The sequence below is a fragment of the Trachurus japonicus genome, chromosome 16 (genome assembly GCF_045865225.1).
Source record: "Trachurus japonicus isolate A0001 chromosome 16, Traja_1.0".
Taxonomy (NCBI): domain Eukaryota; kingdom Metazoa; phylum Chordata; class Actinopteri; order Carangiformes; family Carangidae; genus Trachurus; species Trachurus japonicus.
In genome coordinates this window covers 1,994,943-2,016,966 of record NC_140922.1, presented here as the reverse complement: position 1 = coordinate 2,016,966, position 22,024 = coordinate 1,994,943, and the positions used below count along the sequence as shown (strand labels likewise).

Below are 22,024 nucleotides of genomic sequence, written 5' to 3'. Positions count from 1 at the left end.
ATACAGTAATACATTATATAACAATACATTTGATACAGTCAGGTGATGTCATTGCTGCAGAACTTCCTGTAAAAATGGTGATGTTATATTCTCTACTACCTTTTGGGAGTCGTGCGTCAAGATCTGTGTGTTTTTCTTTTAATGTTTTCTTTCAAAATTAGTTTCTACCAGTCAGCTGCTGGCTGCCTTGGATCTGAAATAAGCATGGTGATCTGATCACAAGAGGACACATCTGAGAACAGATGTGATTTACCCAAGAAGCATTTGAGATCTGATCACCCAGATCACATTCAGAGGTGTGCACACAAGTGTTCTTGGTAACACTTTACTTGATGGGTGGGTGCATAGAACATTCAAGACCTTTCATAAGGTGTTCCTATGCATTCACGACGGCTTTATAAGGCATGATTCAGAATTCATACATTTTGTTTCATTGCTATGGAATAATGGGAATTTTTCTCAAAATTAAAGTCCCCTATTTGCACCTGGAAATACAAGAACAAAATACCCCTATTTAGCATTCTATTGCAATGGTTCATGAAGGCCTCATAAAACAGTCACAAAACATAGTGTGCAATCAGGGGACTTTTATTTTGAAAAGATTTCCCACTTGTTATTTCATGACGATGTAATGCGATGTACGAATGCCGAGTCATGCCTTATGAAGCTGTCATTAATGCATAAAACACCTTATGAAAGGTTTTATGAATGTGCTATGCACCCAGCCATTAAGTAAAGTGAAGTGGTACCATGTTATTTATTTTGTATGCCAGTTTTACAGCAACACAAATGTTTTTCAGGTGGTGTAGCTCCACCTTCCCATTCCCACTCTCAGTCTGTGAGAGGACAACCTGGAACCATGTAAAAGTCACTTTAATGTAAGGTGTATATGAAGAAGGTGGATGGATACCTCTGGGTCGATGACTGGGTAGGTCTTTAGACTGTAGCTTTTCAATCATCTCTCTATGGTCACTCTTGATATGATCTTGTTTCTCCATTATTATTATTATATGAGTTCTTAACATGGTTCTCCTTTCTTGTTATTTCAAGAACATACCACAAGGACAACAGAAGAACCACCTCTCCTACTGACAGCCTCATTTCCTAATGAACCAAACGTTTTTTTACACAGTGTTTCCCACACTTTGAATTATTTGTGACCACTCACCACAATCTCAACACTGACCGCCACATATTGATTTTTCTTTTTCTTTTTTTTCTTCAAATGAGTAAAATCTTATTTAACTGTAAAGCCGTTTGCAGCCCATTGATTCTCTCTCTTTGTCTCATTGTCACTCTGACAACAGACCCATCTGTCAAAGTGGGACCGGCTACAAACAATAATGCATTTGATCTTTGCAAACACAAACGATGTGCATGTTTACATCGAGCAGGGAAGTGAGATCCAATCACAGGTGGTCACTTGATATGTATGTGGAGATGCATTTAAGTGGCCTTGCTGTTTGGATGACGATAAACACATACTCACACACATGTCACATACACAGTGAGTGTGTGGGCGGAGCCGTGTGATTGGCCAGGGAGGGAGACAGACATGAGGGAGATGACGACCTGTTCCACTGGGACGATCTCTATCTGTCTTTCATCCATTACCAACAATAATAACTACTTTTTATTCTATATGTGCTCAGACAAAGTCAGTGAGTAAAGTAAAAAACTGAAGCCAACTGTGTCTACATACAGGTATAGCCACACTGTACTGTACATACATAACATAAACACACAAGTGATTTTCCACTTTAAGAGCTGTGAGCCCAGCCAGGAAAACTAGAGCTGGCAAGTGAAGATAGCTGAAAGCTGGACATGAGACACGCCGTAGACACCCACATGCCAGGTGGAATGGGAGCAGATTTGTGCGCATAGGCAGCATGAGTTCCTCAAGCAGATGGCAAAAAAAAAAAAAAAGAAAATCTCATACAAACATAACAAATGATATGATCCTGGAATTTAAAGATAAATATGCTGATCTATATGTTCTTACTGTCAAGAAAGTATGTTTTTGTCTGCATTCAGAAATGAACTTATATGGTTGAAAAATACATAATTTCCTGATGCTGATGCAGCCGGTCAATTTAGTGTTTACCAATAAACAAACAAGAGAAAGTTGTGTATTTTTCAGGCACAGTACATGGTGGAATCAAAGTCTTATCATCAAGTTCAGAATACAGTTAAACCATGCAAGCACAAGGAGCTGAGATACATTTTACATGGTCACATAACAAACCATAAAGTTTTTTAACATTATTTTTCATGTTTTTTGCACAAAACATGGGCAGCATCATAATGAACAAAAGTAGGTATTGGCTGCACTTTGTATAAAAAACAGCTCAACATTGTAAGATGTAGCCTAGCTGCTAATGCTGCTTAACTAGCACTGTGTGTGTTTAATAACCTCAGAAAAAAAACAACAACAACTACGTCGATCATCCTCTGGGCACAAGCCGAGCGTTTGAGCCAGGTTTGTCCGCTTTCGCGTACCGTATTCAAAGATGGTGCACTGCCACGTACTATTTGTGAACAACTCATTCTAAGCTACAAGACAGCTTTCATTTGTATGCGGCTGTGATTAGACTTATGTAAATATGTATTTATGAAAGCAATATTTGATTTTTGCTAATGAAAAGCCAAATAAGCTACATACTGTCCCTTTAAAACCAAAATATATAAATTATTAAGGATGGTTATCACCTCTTCTTGTGATATAGATGCTCCATTTTTCCATCACCTTTGTCCAAACCATAATTTTTTGACATGTGAGAGGTGAAAAAGACAAGGCTAGAAGGCAGTGGACCTGCAAATCTGGAAATATGCAGTGCTTTCCACAGATATTCTTATATAACTGGAACTGACTAAGTTGGATAACTTATAAGTTCTGCTCATTCACAATGTGACTGCCCCAGTTACAAATTCAGATTCAGAGACGGAGCAGACTCATGGATGATCTTTACTGGACCCAAACGACCTGACACACTTAGTTCCATACATGCAGGTGACAGGGTATGATCTTTCACTGTACACAACATCTCACATGAGAGCCAGACATGATGGCTCTTCTTCATCAAGACGGAGCAGCAGAAAAGAGTGTCTGAGGAAAAAACAACAACATATCTTTTAAATCCATTTACCTTCCTCTCAGAAAACAATTATAGAAAGCAAACACACATTCCAGCTGAAGAAACATTTTCTCCAATTAAAATGGGAGCATGTAGTTATATGACAAAGGAGGCTGCTACTCAACAGCCCTGCTGCCTGTGTGGAGAAGTGATAGTGCAGCTTCACAGAGAACTGCAAGGTCAATTAATTGCTTCTTATTCAGGCCATCGATTCCATAAAGTGGTTTGGCTGAAAAGGCAATTTCAGAAACCGATCCTGACAGTTAACTTTGGCTCAACCTTCCAAGCAATTTAGAACTGTTCAACATGCGTCAATAGGAAATATTTATCTTCATATGAATTAATTGCTTGATGTAAAAAAAAAAAAATCAATATTTGTGATTTATCTTTTTCCCCTTATGTGTTTTCAGAGACAGATCACTGGAGGCGGAAGCTTTCCCCCTCTGACACATTCTCTACAGTCTGTCCGTGTTTTATTCTTTTAATATCACTCGCCTGCGTCGTTCTGTCTCCCTGTCTCCCTGTCTCTGAAAGACAATCCCAGGAGTGATTAGAGACTGTTAAGCTGGGCGAAGCTCTGCAGTAGATCCTGCTTCATCTCCCCAACATCCCTCGGCCTTAATGCAGCCATTATTATTCTGAAGCTGTTGCCTAGAACAGAGGAGAGAGGTGGGGGGGGGCTCTCACCCTCAGGTTAGTTGTCTAATCACTACAACAAAGACAGAGGGGCCGCGGAGACTACAGGAAGGTCTGCACAGTCAGTCTGGGAGGTCCAGGTACAGGGCCCTGCTCTCCTCCACCTTTTCTCTTCCTATTTGTCTTAACAATTGTTCTTCAAATCATGTATCACATCTCTTCACTGCATGGCTGACCTCTGATCAGCTGAATAGCTGCCTTTGATATATCTGGTGTTTCATCTCTAAGAGCTCAGGTAAACTCAGCTCTGATGTATGGAGGAGTGTGTCTGGTTATTCTGGAGCAGCCTGGGCTCCAGTCTCCTTGTCAGAGTGTCATGGTGACTCAACCTCAAACCTAAATGCTGATACTGAATTCGGTGGATCGGGCAAAAGAGTTTTGTTAACACTTTATTTGACGCCTATCTCTATAATACGTTATAACCATACTTATAATGAGTTATAATGCAGTTATAGCACTGTGTAACTATAGTTATAAACACTCATAAATGATCATAATGCTTTATAACAATAATCATAACACACTATAAAGCATATAATCATGACTTATAAAGTCAGGTATTATGTTATAATTGTTAGTAAATTGCTGACAATGCCCACATCGATAATGCATTATACATATAGTTATAATGTGCTATAATTGGCTTATAAACGTGTATCACTATCATTATAAACACTCAAAGTATCATAAGATTTTATAATATCAAGCATAACACATCATATTATAATGGCTTATAAGGTCAAGTATTATGCTAGAGTTATAATGCTCTATGATGTGTTATGCTTATTGTTAGGCAATTTTATATGTATAGCCCACTTTTTTACAAACAGTTTGTCTCAAAGGGTTTTACACAGCATCATAACAACACCCTCTGCCCTTAGACCCTCACATCGACTGAGGAAAAACTCCAAGAAAAAACAGGAGAAACCTCAGGGTGAGAGACAGAGAAGGGACAGACAAGGAAAATAGTTTACAACACAGAATATGGGAAACATGGAAATTGTTAACAAGAGCTGATGAAGGCAGGAAAGGCAGGGAGAGCAGGTCGGCTTAATGGGAGTAATGGATGGCAGACTGGTTCATGAGCGGCGGCACCATTCATCCTGTTTTTCTACCACTTAAAATACATTATTTCAGGGTTGAAAAACAACAGGGTTGCTTTAGTGTCACTAACTTATAACAACAAACACAACATATTGTAAGCAATTCTTTATTTAGAAAAAAAATAAAAGTTTGGGTTGGGGATTAACAGATCAAACAAGAAAACAAGGCTGAGTTTATTCTCACTTCTTGTTTGGGTTGGCATCTCACTTTCTCCTGTTGTTCTCAGTCTCTCTCTCCACCTCTGCACCTCTTCTTTCTAGCAGCAATTCAAACCGTCCCACGCAGTAATACATCACACAGACAATTTGTGTTCTTGTGTTTCAACACAAAGCTGCTCTCTTTTAGTCTGGTATCAGTCCAATCTCCCTGATCTGCAGGATCTTTGAAAGGTGATCACAACTTTCCTCTCCATGCGACACACCGTATTTATCATGTTTTCATCACATCATACAATGTATGAGAACAAAAGCCTGAGAATATGGAGAGAGAGGTGTTAGGCTTTTTACTTTATTCTGATTAATGATTGTTTTGACTGTAACTCTAACTTCTATAAATATATAAGACTTAATTTAAAAATAATAATAATTAAAAAAATTCAAGAGAATGGGAGCTAAAGTATCTCAGACAAGCTCATTAGCTGTTTACAAACAATAAATCAACAATGTTTACGCTGGGGTTCTTGAAAGGAGTATCTGGCTGTTCAAACCTCAGATTCAGTAGTTAGGAGCCTCCAGTTTTTCTTTGTTTTTGTTTCCCTCTTGTTCTCCCTGTCTTGTGTGTGTGTGTGTGTGTGTGTGTGTGTGTGTGTGTGTGTGTGTGTGCCTCATCAACAAGCCACCAAGCAACAGTACAGGTGCATCTCAACAAAGTAGAATATGATAGAGGTCAGCAGTCTTCTCCATGATAGTGGATATACTGAACCAGACTCAGAAAGCATTTAAAGGGATAGTTCAACATTTTGGCAAATTGGCCCATTGCCATAACCGCTATAGTCATAGCAGTAGGTTTGTTACCTTTATTTGTCGGTGCAAGCTATTTTTAGAATGGCGGAGCAGAGCGGTGAGCTGCTCAGAGCTACGCTATGGAGGCTCATGGTTTCTCTTGGTTTCCCTCATCAAACTCATCAAATACACAATCCAACATCTCCAAAACGCTCTGGTGGACAAGTTGTGACCTGCACATTGACCACACTATGAGATAATAACAGAACGTTACCAGACAGAGTTGTTTTAGAGGTAAATACAGAGACTGCTTGATGAAAAACTGCCCCCGACGGAAACGTCGTGGTTTTGCATGAATTGACCTCTAAAACAACTCTTTCTGGTAACGTTCTGTTATTATCTCATAGCGTGGTGAATGTGCAGGTCACAACTTGTCCACCAGAGCGTTTTGGAGTTGTTGGATTGTGTATTTGATGAGTTTGATGAGGGAAACCAAGAAATCCAATGAGCCTCTGTAGCGTAGCTCTGAGCAGCTGACGACTCTGCTTTGCCATTCTAAAAATAGCTTGCACCGAAAAAATAAAGGTAACGAACCTACTGCTATATGACTATAGGGATTATGGCAATGGGACAATTTGCCAAAATGTTGAAATATCCCCTAAACCTTTGCGATTTTTGTGTCCGTAAATTTATTAATCACTTGCATGGTTTCTTTTTTTTTTGTTCGCCTTAACCTCGGTCATTGCTTCTTGCATGTGCATGTCTGACTGCCTATGCTCCCTCCCATTTGGTATTCATGGACAGGATCTCAAGATGCAGCTGAGCAGAGGAGAAAGAGCCTCAGGATTGCATCATTAGTAGTCTGAGCTGGAGGAAGTTTGCTGCTGCGATTAGCCTCTCATTGGCCAGAACGAGCCACCCGGTGGAAGTCCCGCATTCCTGTTGCAGTTTTCACAGTCCCCTCGGAGAAAGAAAACAACAGGAACCACGGATATTTTGAAAATGGCAACTTTTGATGAAGATTTGCAGATTGCGATAAGAAAGGCATGTGCGGTTCTTTTGGTGGATGACTGTAAAGATATTCAAAGAGTATGTTAATGCCTGGTGAGCGAGACTACATCTTTACTATGTGCAGAAAATGTGGCCCCGTTGGCTTCATCAAAATGAAGCCATGTCAGAAGTGGCAGGGTTTAAAATCAGCACCTTCTGAAACCATAGTTCAGCTGGAATAGGCTGGACTCTGGAGATCTCAGAGTAGAGCTGCTGATCCTTCACATTGAAAGGAACCAGTTTAGGTGGTTCAGACATTTGATAAGGATGCCTCCTGGGTAGACCATGGGGGAGACCCAGGACTCGCTGGAGGGATTATAGGCTACATCCCTCCTAGCCTGCACACCTTGGGATCCACTGGAAATGAGCCATCTCAGTTCCGTGACAAAACCAGTATGACACCTATTAATGATGGCTGGCAAGTGTTCATCTGTCAGGTGGGTCATCTCAGCTGGTGCACCACAGCTGACGTAGTACTGGTGCAGCCAAGGGGAATCTATTTAATTAAAACAATTATCTGTGATTCTTCAGTAAATACAGCCATCTCTTCAGCGTGGTAGCTGGCTCTGGGGGCTGCATGGGTAGGATGAGCTTCTACTGATAGGAATAGCTTTAGAGGTTCATTAAAAAGTATAATATTTTGATTATTTCACTTAATCTCCCTCATTTCCCCCTATAACGTATTAATCATCAGATGTGATAATTATAACGTCATTTTTTGAGCTCCGTCTCCAGTAACAGTCATCGTTTCTCTAAGGCGTGGAGGTGGATCATGGCCAAAGAAAATAATTGCGAGTCAAGATCATTTCTTTTCTGAGAGTCATCTCAGAAATCCTGGCCCGCCACAACCCCCCTGACTCCCCTCACAGAATGAGTGTGGAGGGCTGTACCGGGATCAGTGCAGAAGGTGACTGTGTAATGAGCTGCTGTCTTGGTGAATCAGGCCCTGAATACGCACAGATTGTGGCTACAGCAATTTGTTTCTCATTGTCTTGGTGACCTTGTGTCTTTGCTGGCTCAGACATGCTGAGCTCCTCGGAGGCTTGAACATGATATTTTTGGAATTAATTTAAAAAGAGGCAGTTTTATTCCTCACAAAAACCTACACCTTTATATGTGCAAAAAAGAGGGAGGGGGGGGGGGTTAGTAAGATGTTATGTCTTTGCTTCTTGTTGTTGATTTTACAGGCTTTAACACTCCTTTAACACTCACATTTGCATCGTGTTTTCCTCACGTTGTCTCGTCTCACCGTGAAGGTGTCCTGTCCTGCTGTGACCGGCCCTGCTCTTCAGCACAGTGATTGGACAGTCGACAGCAATGTAGTTTGGTGGCCACTTCACCATCAATACAGAGTATTCTAAATACTTTTACATAATGGTCAAATGTTTGGACAGGATGAGAGGGCTGAAAGCTGGATATATATATATGTATATATATATATATATATATAGGTAACACTTTAGGGTCCCTTAATTAACATTAGTTAGTACATTGTTAAGTATTAATTAACTGTTTAGAGATATATTAACAATCATTATTATGTATTACTTAGGATTGGGAAACACATTCATTAATGTAGCCTATTGGTAAGCAGTTAATTAATGTTTACTACTCAAAGTTAGTTAATAAATTATTAAGTAATAATAAAAGTTGAATAATGTAAATAGTTATCATTATGTATGCATTACTCAGCATTAATTAACACATTAGTTTATATATTAATGCTTAATAATGTGTGTGTGTGTGTATATATATATATATATATATATATATATATATATATATGTGTGTGTGTGTGTGTGTGTGTATAAAGGCTGCCCAATCTGAAATCATGTTTCTGTTTCAAAACACTGCAGTTACCTCTGTAAAAGTATCACACTCAAAGGCAGCACAATTGCATACTGTCAGTGCAGCACTGTGGCTGTAGAAGAGGGAGAAAAGACAGATGGGAAATAATAGGAAAGATATGACCGACCAACCAGGTGAGGAGAGGAGTACAGTCAGAGAAGTGAGGATAAGAACCCGTAGGAGAGGACGGGAGAGAGCAGTGCAGCAGCGATTGCACAACCGTCTGCTGGAGAGTTAATCAGCAGAGAAAGCACTGGTGAATTAGATAAAATTTTATCTGGGAGCTGGAAAAGTGGAGGTGGAATTTATGGTACATTATGTTCCCACTATAAACAAGTGCTCCACACATTTTAGCTCAGAGAAGTCATTCATCACGTGCAGCTCAAAGCAGCCCTTTCCTTTTCTTTGCCTTTGCACACAGCCTGGAACTGTGCCCAGACTGATTTGGGGCTCCAAACGCGCAGAGCACTACACAACATTAGAGGTGGAGAATGGCTTTTTTTTTTCATTGTTCCAGAGAAGACTCATTGAATTTATTTCTCGTCTTTATCTGTGATAAACATATTGTATTATTTGTCGAGAGCGGAAACGCGCCCAAATACTCAAATGCAAACACGGAGGAAATCTTGAAAGTCAAGCGAGAAGTCAGACAAGGACATTTCCAAATAGGTTTGGCCATGGTACAGCAAAGATGTAGGTTTGAGTGCAAATGATGGTAGTCGGAGGTGGGGGCGGTGAGTCGACTCCTTCTCCAGGGCTAAAGGGGCCACAGTACACCATATGCCTCAATGGACTGAAGTCTTACACTTATTACAGTATTTTGCTTCAGTAACCAAAGCTGTCAATGGTAGTGGAGTAAAAAGAACAACACTTCCCTCTGTACAAGTACAGTAGGGTACATGTAGATACTTTCTAAGTTGCTGCTCTAGCCCTCTTGTGTTTGGGTCACCAGTGACCCGTTTTCAGGTTTTAAATGCATAAAAGTACCACATAGATTTGTTTATTGCAACAAGGCTTTTTGACTTTGTCGGGAACCTCTATTATTATTATTATTTTTTTTTTCACAAAATTCTAAAATGCTCTGGTTAGAATTATGACATTTGTGGTGTTAGGGTCAATTTTGACCCGGTTATAACAATGAGAACAATGATGAGTGTTAAAACTGAAATCATTAGTGCAAAACCAACCTTTTCATGGATAAAGAAGCCTAACAATGTAACAAGAGATGAACAAATGGAATGATAAATAATTGTTTTTTACTGTGTTTTACAGCTGATTCAAGACTCGGGTCAGAACCGACCGTAACACCATAGATGGTAGCAGAAAGCTGACAAGAGGAAGGCTAAATTAAAGTCAAGGGGTATACTGACAAAAAAGGCCCAGGAGCCAACACCAAAAACTATTAAAACCAATATCATGTACTGTATAAGGAAGTCTAACAATGTAACCAAGAGAAGAAAAAATAATTGGATGAAAATAAATGTTTTTAGTGTATTTTACAGCTGATTTAAAACATGGGTCAAAACTGACACCATAACCAAGGGCGTCAGTTTAGTGGTGGGGACAATGACCATATGCACCCCGCCGCCCCCGCACCGCACCGCACCTGGCTGACACCGTTTCCCAGACCGTCATAGACTACCGTTCTCAACCAGACTCTGGTCTCCTATAGGACCGGGTCTGGCTCCAAGTTTGAGCTAATAAATGAGCAAAGACCCGACCAGGTCCGACCAGTGTTTAAACCTCCTGGACCCTGCTGCGGCTGGACTCACGAGCATTTTTTGTTTTAATTCTCCGCTGGACCGCAGCAAAAAAAAAAAAAAAGAAGCCCAGTTGGGGCATGACAAGCTGGTGATCAGCTGTGGTCATTGAATTGTTAGACTACAGTAGGTCATTTCAATTTGCTCATCTGTGTTTTTTCCTTTTTATTTTATCTATGCGCATCGAGAGTGAGTGAGAAACAGAGAAACAGCGGGTGCACACCAGATGATTGCCAACCGGCAAAAACTGAAACAAGACGGTTAAAGAGAGGAAAAACAAACTACAATATAGCCTATGTCCAAAAGACTTTGTCCCGTCGTCACGTGAGTGAGGAAGGATCGGATGGTCGCTCAGGTTTAGTGATGAGGAAACTGTCACTGTCAGCAGCTGCTCCAAACAGACACGTTACTACGGTAACTTTATTTTGAAGGGACAGATTAGATGTTGATTTCGTTAACAGTGACTTTGCACCCAAACATTAAGCATATGCTGTCTCATCAGGTACAATCAACCCCGCGTGGAGGCTCGCGTGCTGCCGCCCTTCAGTTCGGCGTCTGTTCTATTTTTCACGCGAGCCGTGAGCGCCGTTGTCAAGCTGGATAGACGGATCGTACCAGACAGGAAGTCGGGCACAGAAAAGGCGAGAGAATCCGGTCAATTTTCAAAATAAAATGATGATTACCGGTAATGAAGTTGTTGCTTGTCCATCTATAAATATTTGTCAGTTGCGCCTGCACACGAGACACACACACATCCATACATACAGAGCTTGAGACAGATCTGTGTGTGTGGAAAACCGAGTACAGACGAGTGGAGTCGATGTTTTACCGGCGAGGAGAGCAGGAGAAGCAGCTCCCTGTGTAACCAGCCAAGCGGCTGCGAGGACGCGCACAGCCCCCGCTCCGGGCTGTGAGAACTCTTTAATTGAAGCTACATTGTTGCGAGTTGGCTCCAGCAGAAGCTCTGCGCCGTGCACACTGTTTCAGCTGCCTATTTTGTCATAGTTTATCAACGTTTTTTCGTCATTCTTCATTAGGATAATGTTAAGTTCATTTTGTGGTGGGGACAAAATTGTTCTTGACAAAAAGTGGTGGGGACATGTCCCCAGCGTCCCCAGCGTAAATGACGCCTATGACCATAACACCAGATAGCAGAAAGCTAACACAAGACGAAGGCTAGACAATAAATCATCCGTTTGCACTTGTTCAGTTATCCAAACCACGTAAATATAGGAGTTATGGTAAAAGACCTTGGCCTAGCTAAAGCACCACAGACACACAAAACACCATGAAATACTGAACATTATACGGATGGGGTACATCACTCTAAAAAAGTTTGTAACGGAATTACTATAGGATGGCAGGCCCTGAGACTGCCTGTGCGGAGGGATACTGAGTGAGTTACTGAGTGAGTGAGTTAGTTCCAGATAAACAGCTCTTTTCCAACTAGTTGTAACATACACTTTAACGGGTGTATTATTTTGTGATGGACTTGTGTCAAGTAATGGTAACGCTGTTATAACTGGGAAACTGTAACTTCTTTGATTACTTGTTACTGAAAAAAGTAGCACCGTTAGTAACGCGGTTATTTTATAACGCTGTTATTTTATGATGCTGTTATTCCCATCACTGCTCATTAGGTTGCATGTTTGACAATTTGGTAATCAAATATTAACAATACAATTATAGCTGCTGCGCAGCAATGGGTCGGGTCCGGGCTAATTTTGGCAAATTTAGGCAAATTCTGAGCAACAAACAGGAGAATAGGAAGACAGGACAGTTGACCTTATAATGTTCAATTTGCACCAGTTGAGGATTGAACCCACAACCCGTGGAACCAAAGACCGTTGTCTATCGCACTGAGCTAATTGACAAGTGGCAGTTCAACAGTGGTTTCACAAATTGAGTAAGCCATTCACTGCCGTGCAGGCAGATTTGAAACCACAGTAAAAGGAAAAATCTGTTTTTGAGGTAAAATTCTGATATGTATTTGTCAAACATCTACTATGAGTCTAAGATGTTAGGAGCCTTCGCACATGGTCCAGTCCAAGCTATTTGGATTTTTAAATTTAGAGGCTTGCTGTGATGCCACCATCAGTACAACTGTCTTGTGTTTCATGTTGAGGACATCTGACATTTTGATCTGTCATCATCATCATCATCACTCTTGCTGGGTCTCGAACTCACAATCTCTGACACCAAGAACCGGCTCCTAACTCGCTGAGCTGATTGGCTGGTAGTGAGACCTGCTGTATAGCTTTATCGACTCAGGGAGTCAATGCCCGGGCAGCTGTTGTGATGAAATGGTCAAAATGTCAGAAATTCAGTTATCTAAACAAAAATCTGATAATACATAAATTGCATCTAGACAGCATGGAAATGTTGGTGATTTGTTTTTAATGATACGTGTTTTGCTTCATAAGAGAAAATATGATGTTTAAAAATTCCACTCTCACACTGACTGCAGTTGTTCCCATGAGAGCAGAATTCAAAATGTTCTCAAAAATTCAGTTTTTGAGATAAAATTCTGATATTTGCTAAACTTCATCAACCATGACTCCAGAATATTCTCATTTTTTTTCAGGAAGATTGAAAATGTATTTATCAAGAATTTGATGGTATACGTTTACAGTACTGTTTACAGTCAAACGTTTTCATGCACTGTAGGCTCAATTTTTGCTTAAAGTGAAATTCCGGCGTAAGTGTAAACCATGGTCAAACACACCGTAACACCGAGTTAGACCCCCCCTCGAGAGATCAATTTGCCCGACCGCTACATTCACGAGATCCACCAACTTCAGCAAATACCGCAATATCGCCACACACGGCGCTGTCCGGATCCACTGTCTGACCGCAACCAAAACGCCACCATTTGCCCAAAATAATGCTCAGAACTGCACCAAATGTCATCAATAGTACACACAGAGTCCCAGCACGTAGTACGAGTTGTCAAACATCTGCTAGCTTTGCCTGTTTTCTTTAGCAAGGAGATGCAACTCAACTCACCTACTTCTCCTCCGGGAGCCGCTCGTTCGTGAGGAAGCCCTGACGAGTCGATCACCGAGTGCACCGGAGTTCCGCAGCTCTTAAAAATGCTCATTTGCGCCTATATCGTGGCCAGCACTCGATAATAATAGTTATAAAGTGATATGCAAGATAAAAAAAAAAAAAACTCTGATTGTATTTCCATGAGGTAATTGTTGATTGAGCTGCGGAACTCCGGTGCACTCGGTGATCGACTCGTCAGGGCTTCCTCACCAACGAGCGGCTCCCGGAGGAAAAGTAGGTGAGTTGAGTTGCATCTCCTTGCTAAAGAAAACAGGCAAAGCTAGCAGATGTTTGACAACTCGTACTACGTGCTGGGACCCTGTGTGTACTATTGATGACATTTGGTGCAGTTCTGAGCATTATTTTGGGCAAATGGTGGCGTTTTGGTTGCGGTCAGACAGTGGATCCGGACAGCGCCGTGTGTGGCGATATTGCGGTATTTGCTGAAGTTGGTGGATCTCGTGAATGTAGCGGTCGGGCAAATTGATCTCTCGAGGGGGGGTCTAACTCGGTGTTACGGTGTGTTTGACCATGGTTTACACTTACGCCGGAATTTCACTTTAATCAAAAATCCGAGAAACAAGTTTTATGGAGGACGGTCTGGAGATGCTCTGTAGCAAGTTTGGTGACAATCGAGCAAAAATTGTGGGAGGAGATACATTTGAAAAGTTTTACAGTTATTGAAAAAAACAGAGTGATGGACTTCATAATTTGTAATAAGTTTAAGTGGACAAAAGTTTCAGCAGTACTGGGGCAACATTGTGGTGAAGTTTCAAAACTGTAGCATCTACCGTTGGTTTGGTAGGAATTTTTAAAGTTTTTAAATTTAAATGCTTATTGTGCCCCCCCTAGGAGGGGGGGGCACATGTCCTTGGAGTTGAGTGAATCTGGCATGGGGTCGGATGATTCTGTGAAGTTTGGTGAGTTTTCGCCCATGGGAAGTATGACTTCCTTGGAAGAAGAAGAAGAAAGACGAAGACGAAGAAGAAGAAGAAGAAGAAGAAGAAGAAGAAGAAGAAGAAGAAGAAGAAAAAGAAGAAGAAGAAGAATACAATAGTGTCCTGGCAGCTGCGCTGCCCGGACCCTAAAGAAGAAGAAGAAAGAATTCCTAGGAATACAATAGGTCGCCCGGACCCTAAAGAGAATCCAGGACACTATTGTATTCCTAGGTTGTTTTCTTTTTCTGAGAAAATCATCATGAATGAAAACTCACCAAACTCTGCACACAAAAGACAATAGTCCTGATGGTGGCGCTACGGCAAATGTCTAAATTTTAAAACTTTGAAAATTCATACGAAATCAACCATATGCGACAGCTTCACAACTTCCATTTAACTGTAGCCCCAACATTGGAGAAAGTTATGTACATTTTTTTTCCTTTACTCTGTTTTTTCAAAGACCAATTATGCTTTTCCAGCTTTTCAGACTCATAATGATCATTACTATCCTGTCTTCTCAATTGCCAAAATTTGCCAAAAATAGCCCGGAACCGACGGAATTTTATTTTTTAGTTTAAGTGGACAAAAGTTTCAGCAGTATCTGGGCTACATTGTGGTGAAGTTTCAAAACTTTAGCATCTACCGTTGGTTTGGTAGGAATTTTTTAAGTTTTTAAATTTATACGCTTACATGTCCTTGGAGTTGAGTAAATCTGGCATGGGGTCGGACGTTTCTGTGAAGTTTGGTGAGTTTTCGCCCATGGGAAGTATGACTTTCTTGGAAGAAGAAGAAGAAGAAGAAAGAATTCCTAGGAATACAATACGTTCCCGGCAGCTTAGCTGCCCGGACCCTAATGAGGGTGCACTATCATCTAGAAACAGGGGTATGTCCAGGGGTGGACTTGGGTGGGCATTGCCCACCCAGAGATAAGCCATGTCCGACCAGAGGAATCATCTGCAACATCTAACTCTGAAAAAAAAACAAAAAACAAAAGAACAATATGTAATTTTTTGAGCATTCATAGTTTTCTGTAATTTTGTCATTGGTCATCAAACAATGCACTGCTTAGCCATTTTGATGGTGTAGGGGTTGTTAGCCCATGCTCCCCTTTATATTATCGCCAAACCACGTCACTTCTTCACACATGTGGTACAGACATGGTTTAATGAATTGCAAGACCCGTTTGGTAAGTTGTATCAGTAGTCTTGTATAGTTTCAAAGTTGAATTTTGCAAGCTGCATGTTTCTTTAGCTTGAGTTAGAAATTAGCTAACACTGGAGTTCATCTGGAGGTTCCAGAGACAACCTGATGCTGAACCTCTGAAACAAGAGATTAAAGTGTATAAAAGAGGCTAGAAGAAGAGACAAGAAGAGACTGGAGAAAGAGAGGACATGAGCCAGTGAAGGAGGGAGGCAGAGGAAATGTTATTCTCACGTCAAGGTTAATAAAGACAAAGACTTGATTCCTCCTGATACAAATCTGGGAAATACCTTGTAATATATTATCAGGTATAACAGGTAAGAAGGATATATAAATGTTTCACACCTCCTGAACTGTTGTTTTGAACCTCTTTTAGGGAGGTCCAGGTAATAAGTTGAACTCAGGAGGATTCAGAGAGTAAACTAAAATGTAAACTGATTAAACTGATATCTAATGCACATTTACTCACAGTGAAGTCATCCAAGGGGATGGCTATTGACTACTGACAGGCCGGGGTTCATCATGCCTACAAATCTGGCGGAGTGAGTTGAAATGCCTGCGATGTGTCTCAACACATTACCAATTCAACAGAGAGAACGAAAATGCTAATGTTTCAAGCCTCAGGACCAGCTGAATAGGATTAATAGTCCTGGGGGATGTGTGTGATAAAATGTCTGTCATGTTCCTCTGTTACCCAACGACGTAATTGTTCCACATTTTAGCAAGGAGAAAAAAAAATTAGGGAGGAGGTAAAGACAACGTAATCACAAAGTGACTGCATATGAAATCAAAGCTTGCCTGTAGCTGACAATGCAAGAGACAATTTAGCAAAGATGCATTAGTTCTCACTGGCTCAAATAAAAAGTTTTTAAATTCTTCAGGGTTTTCTGTTTAACTCAGGACTGTTTATTGGTATCTATGGGACCATATGTTTATACCACACAGGCAAAGAGAGGACTATGAAACACCACCCAACACCCATTATTGTCATACAAGGAACACATCTTAATGAAGCTCTGAAGGAACAAGTGAGAGCAATGACTGAGGATTATCTGCACACCCACTTACAATTAGCTTCCATAATTAGTGGTTTATTTATAACTTTATAACTGTTTAAGTAGAGTAGAGTAGAGAATACTTTATTCATCCCTAGGAGGGAAATTCAAATTAGTCCAGTAGCTCACACGACAATGACACAAAAAAGAAAGAAAGATGGAGCAGGACCGCCGGTTGAGCAGGACCTCCAGGTGGTGCAGGACCGCCAGGTGGAGCAGGACCGCCGGATGGAGCAGGACCGCCGGATGGAGCAGGGCCGCTGGACGGAGCAGGGCCGCCAGGTGGAGCAGGGCCGCTGGATGGAGCAGGACCAATGGTGAAGTGGATGATCCAAGCCGTCCAGAATGGCCTCCTCGGGGCGGTGTGTGGCGCAGTGGTTGAGGCGGCCGCCCCGTGTCGGGGCTGCAGTCCTCGGCGCGGGCGTCCCCGGTTCGGGTCCCGCGTCGGGCGGACGTTTCCTGCGTGTCGTTCCCCCTCTCTCTGCCTCCCCCTTTCCTGTCTATCTCTACTATGGCTATCAAATAAAGGCATAAAAAAAAAAAAAAGCCAGAATGGCCTCCTCCATCCTCAGTGCTCATCTCTCCACCACACCCCCCAGTGAGTCCATCAGGGAAACATGACTGAAGTCTGTCGTCATTAAAGGTGCCTCAGGATGTTTAGTCTGTATCCTAGCAACAACTTCATGGAGAACTTCAGATGGAACTTAAGCAGTTGCCATTGGGTGGGATGTACACAAGTGTTGTTATGATTGGAAAAAATAAAATAAATGTCTACTTTCTGAGTCTTCACCAATATCTCCAGCTCTTCATCACTCTTGTTGGGTAGAGAGTTGTTATTTCCAATGATGACTGACCGCAGAAAGGACCGATAGGACATCTCCACCTACCAGCCTTTAACCCTTGCACCACCAGCAGCACGACAACCACCACAAAAGCACCTCTTCATCTCATCTGGGACAGGATGGTGTCCTCCAGATCTGTTCATTTTCAATGAAAGAAGCTCATCTCTGAAGAATCTCTTCTCCCCACAGAAGCATCCATCAGTAGATGACAAATAACACAACAAAAATAAAGCACATGTTGAGTAAAAACTCAAAAACACAGAGCTACCAGACTTTGCTGCTCCCAGTTGAAGCGCATGTTCTAATCATCTTAATGCCCTGTACACACTGTGCGATTTCGGCCATCGCAGACGAAAGACGGCCAATCGTAGGAGAATCGTGGCGAAATCTTTGGTCGTGGCTCTAAATCAGCCGTCTTACGTCGCTCTGTGAGACAGGTTCTACGACAGCCATTTGCAGCGTCTTGCGACCAAAGACGACCTGCGATTAAATTCTGACAGTGTCAGAAAACTGCTACGACCTACGTCTACTAATCAGCTGATGGACGTCTATCAGTGGCGCAGGTGACAGGGACGAGCACTGATTTTCGAATAAATAGTCATTAAATTAAAAAACGAATAGCTTTATCTTGTCATGTCTGGAGAGGTGTATATTACTTTTTACTGTCGCAGAAAGAGGAGGAACATGGACAGACTCATACAGCCATCAGAAAAGTTGTGTGTGAAACTCTGTCCAAAAAAAACAAAAAACCCATGTGCGGACTATGATGAGAAGCGGTCGCCTACCGGAGAATACGTGTTTACGCCGGGAGAGGTGACTTCGTCCTCGTTTAGATGTGCTCTCATTACGTGACGGTACTGCTGTGATGTTCTCTAGTACCAATACAGGCCGTGATTTCATTTTTAAATAACGGACAAGTGGCGGTACTGCTCCACTGGTGCCGGTGACTTGTGTCTGTGTGTGAAGAGGGAGAGAGGGAGAGAGGGAGAGAGGGAGGGAGGGGGGGAGGAGGGGGAGCGGGCGACCTGCGATTCAGTAGAACGATCATCGTACAGTCTGCACACGTCAAACTTGACGTCTTACCAAAGATTATTAAATGCATGTCGCACAGTGTGTCATGCAATAGTCTTATAAGACTGCTAAAATCGCACAGTGTATAGAGGCCATAAAAGATACTGGCAAATATTATACAGTATATAAGGAGTGCCCCTAGCTGACATTACAACTGTACATACAACATATTCTAATATTTACTATTTAATTGGTTCTGCAGACAATGAACTGACCTCAGAACAGCTTCTCCCTCCAAAGTGTGTGGTGGCTGATGAATAGCAGGTCCTGCACCTTGTTTCCATTACTTCTGGACTGTTGCAACAGCTCTTTCAACTCAGACAGTCCACAGACTGCACTGCGTTCACTTTCACTGTAAAGACAACATTTTGGCAAATTGGCCCATTGCCATAATCCCTATAGTCATAGCAGTAGGTTTGTTACCGAGCGGCGAGCTGCTCAGAGCTATGCTACGGAGGCTATGCTCCAGTTCAATATTAATAATAATAATAATAATAATAATAATAATAATGATGATCAAACAAAATATGCAAATATGGCTCTAATACCAGGTTCTAGCCTTCACTCACTGTACAGACTGCTGCATCACGTGCTGTGTGGGCTATGTGTATAGGGATCATTTTCATATTTTGATTGCTCATAGACAGTATAGTTCACTGGACTTCAACTATACCTCTTTTGATTATGCAGACTTGTATTTTGACAGTTAACATGATGCATACAATATTATTTAATTGAAGAGTATTACAGTGATGTGAATTGATTAAGTAAGTAGTTTTTACGCTGCATTAAATGCTTTTGTTTTGCATCATGAACAGTGTTGTAATCACAAGAGAACACACTGATTGAGGGTTTGCCAGAAACACAAGGCTAATTTAATGTTAATTTACCATAGAAAATGTTTTTTTTTTTAAATGCTGCCTGTACATTGACAATGTAGGATCAACAGATAGATATTAGACTGTGTGCTTTCCTTATGTGTCTTGTGTACTTATCAGTTTTAATGACACTGGAGACACTAACTCGCCATCTGTCTACCTTCTGTCTAACTGAAGAACTGAGCCTCCTCCATGTTCACAGACGTGATGAGTTAGAATACGAGGTCCAGGTCCTTCTCCACATGGCCTCAGCCTGTCGTCCCTGGAAGCTAGACTGCCAGTAAAAAACAAAACAAAAAAACAACAACCAACAAAGCGCACAAATGTAGTAAACATATTGCCTTATGCTATTGCAACACTGCCAGCATGAGTACACGTCTGCACGTAGTTATTTTCCCTAAAAAGTAGGCTAATTTAGTTAGTAACTGAGTTACTACATGATAAAAATAATTAATTACCAGGAAAAGTAATTATTGTGTTACTTTTTTAATAAAATGCTCAGATATGTCAAATTACTTGGACTTCCCTCTCTAACCCCTGTTTATCTGGAACTAACCAACTCGCTCAGTATTCCTCCACACAGGCAGGCTCTGCGACACGCTGTATTACTCCGCCTCTTCCAACACAGCACGCCGTGGAGCCTGCTTGTGTGGAGGAATACTGAGCGAGTTGGTTAGTTCCAGATAAATGACTTTTTTTCTACCTGTTGATGAACTGAACAGGTATATTATTTTTACTTACTTGAGCCGTTACTTGAGTCAAGTAACGGCGCATTTTATTGTCAGTAACATTATGGTGTTGTAATGGAAACACAAACTTTTTTGATTACTCTTTACTGAAAAACCGTTAGCACCGTTATTTTATAATGCTGTGGTGCCATCACTGTTTACATGCTAATGTTCATCAATATTTATTGAAATAAAGATCAAAATTTATATTAATGATATAAATAAATCACTCACTCACTCACTCACTCACTCACTCACTCACTCACTCCTCCTACTGCTATTACTACTACTACTAATCATAGGCGCCGATCCCGTGGGTGCTCCGGTGCTCGAGCACCCACTGGCAACGCTGAGCACCCACTGGCCAATCGGGATGGCCGATCAAAAAAATAAAATAAAAAGAGTGAATAAATGAAACTTGTGGTGAAACTGTATATTTAAAATGAACTGCATTTACTTAAATCGTATTAACCAATCAAAATCATTACAGCTCTGTGCGTGCACACGTTAGCGTAGTCACGTAACCAATCAGATGATCGGATTTGGCTGCGGAGCTTCTCCTCTGGAGGAGGGTCTGGCAAGCGAGACAAGCTACGGCTAAACAAGAGGCCGTCACGTACACAGCAAAAATGTGAAGGTTGGCTGCGTATCGGCGGTTAAAAATGGACAAGTTTGTAATAAGAAAACCAAGTGGAACTGCGTCTACAACCACCAATGCTCCCAATTTAATCCTAAAACCGGCTATAAAAGCGCCGCTGTTTCACTATTTTAACTTATTTACAGCTTGCGGCACCTTTACTTTGAAAGTCCAGTGGAGCTGGATCAGAACGGAGCGTTTGTACGGAGGGAGAGATCAGCTGATCCGCTGCTGTTGACTGAGCGTCTCCGCCGAGAGTTGTCTCCGCCTACAGATGTTCTCCTCACCCGTTGAGCTGAGCGTCAGGAGCTCATTATATATTAATCTATATATTTTACTTTTATATACAGTCAGTGTTACACTGAAATAAGTTGTGTGCTCGCAGCAGGAGAGATAATCAGATGGATAATCGGTAAAGTTAATAATTTCACTTAATGTGGCCATGAATAAATTCATTTAGATCAGTGTTGCCCAAACGCAAATCTTGTATAAGTCTACACTGTTTTCACATTTACAAAGGTCTTTGTTGTCTTTGTACAGAGACAATATGAGATTTGCTTGTAGCCACAGCACCTAAAAAAATCCACTGTTTCCATACGTAGCCTATACGTCATCCAGCCTCGCTGTCAATCGCTATGCAATAAAAGTCAGTTTGAGACAACCATTAGGTGGTATTCATTTAATTTGAGCACCAAAAAAAAAAAATAATAATAATTGAGCACCCACGGGCAAAAACATAAATCGGCGCCTATGCTACTAATACATTATTCGTTTAACATTGCAGTCTACGGTTACCAAGAGTTTTGATCCTGGCAGACTGTTGTGTACTCTCTCATAATTAAACTTAACCATATGTGGGATACTCATTTCCTCCTCTCTGGTTAAAACACATAAGAAAAAGCAGATAATCTGTCACATTAGAACTGTAAAACTCTCAGGATCCCTTCAGTGGAACTGTCCTCCATCACACGCTGACAATCCTTGTCTTCCAGCATTATAAACATCTGCAGCACTCACTCTTCAACATTACAGATGTGTCTGTGCACAGGACTCCTGCTATTCACCAGGCATGTATCTCTATTTATTGTAAAGAG

General features: G+C 41.3%; 1 long non-coding RNA gene across 1 annotated transcript in view; it reads right to left on the bottom strand.

The window, feature by feature from the left end:
* Positions 1–17,914, bottom strand: part of LOC146971400 (uncharacterized) — a 204,266-nt gene extending 186,352 nt beyond the window's left edge. The window contains exons 1-2 of the long non-coding RNA XR_015037950.1: positions 17,885–17,914; positions 17,713–17,751 (exon numbers count right to left, since the gene is read on the bottom strand). This is a non-coding gene — a long non-coding RNA (uncharacterized LOC146971400). The remainder of the gene's footprint in view (positions 1–17,712; positions 17,752–17,884) is intronic.
* Positions 17,915–22,024: the final 4,110 nt, after the last annotated feature.